Here is an 820-nt window from a genome sequence, read left to right on the forward strand (position 1 = left end):
TATTTCTATCTTTCTGTTCTCTTTCGTCTTTCTGTGTTTTTATCCTTTCTGTCTTCATTAGTGTTTCGCGGTCTCTGCTGACCTTTCTAGTACTAAATATCATGATTCTTCTATTAAGTAATTCATATTGTCGTTGTCAGTATCTTTCTAGTATGTTAAATTTTAAAATCTACTGTCCATATAATAGTGTCATGTACTTTCTTTAGTATAATATTGCCTAAATCGAAATTCATAATGAAGTTCATTTTCGATAAAATCAATACAGAAAATAATTTATCACATGAATAGGAAGTTGCAAAATTACTTGTCTTTTATTTCTTCCGTTTTCTCTCATTTCTTCGTCTCTTTTGCCCGCTGGAGGACATGACTCCTTGTCTGTGAAGCTCCTTGTGCTATTGTGATACCTAATTCTGATTCTAATACCTTGGAAGATGGATTGTTATAATGGAGGTGATTATTGTGATAGTCGTTGTCAAAATGCTGTGCTTTGTGTGGTGTGTGTGTGATTATTTTTGTTATTTTCCCCCTCACTTTGTTCGCTTTTCAGTATATAGACGTGTGTGAGTTGTAACATTTTCCCCTCTTTTATAAGTAGGATAAGAATTGCACGTTTTTCTTAATTATTATAACCACGATAATGAATAACCTCTTTCTCTTTGTTGCACCTGTATTGTTCATGGTTTTCAGGCTTTGTGGAGTGAAATCAGCTTGTGGGTTTTGACAGATAAGACAAAAGCATTCATTATCAGTGACAATGAGTTATTGAAGGTATATTGGGTGTCATTACTTGTCTTTGTTGTTCTAGAAGTCTATATACATT

At 33.2% G+C, this 820-nt stretch overlaps 1 protein-coding gene across 1 annotated transcript in view; it reads left to right on the forward strand.

Annotated features, from left to right (window-relative positions):
* Positions 1 to 292: 292 nt before the first annotated feature.
* LOC119588700 (H(+)/Cl(-) exchange transporter 7-like) overlaps positions 293 to 820 on the forward strand; it is a 25,784-nt gene continuing 25,256 nt past the window's right edge. The window contains 1 exon segment of the mRNA XM_037937338.1: positions 293 to 450. The gene's annotated coding sequence lies outside the window, so the exon portion shown is untranslated.

Source organism: Penaeus monodon, chromosome 24 (genome assembly GCF_015228065.2).
Source record: "Penaeus monodon isolate SGIC_2016 chromosome 24, NSTDA_Pmon_1, whole genome shotgun sequence".
Classification (NCBI taxonomy): domain Eukaryota; kingdom Metazoa; phylum Arthropoda; class Malacostraca; order Decapoda; family Penaeidae; genus Penaeus; species Penaeus monodon.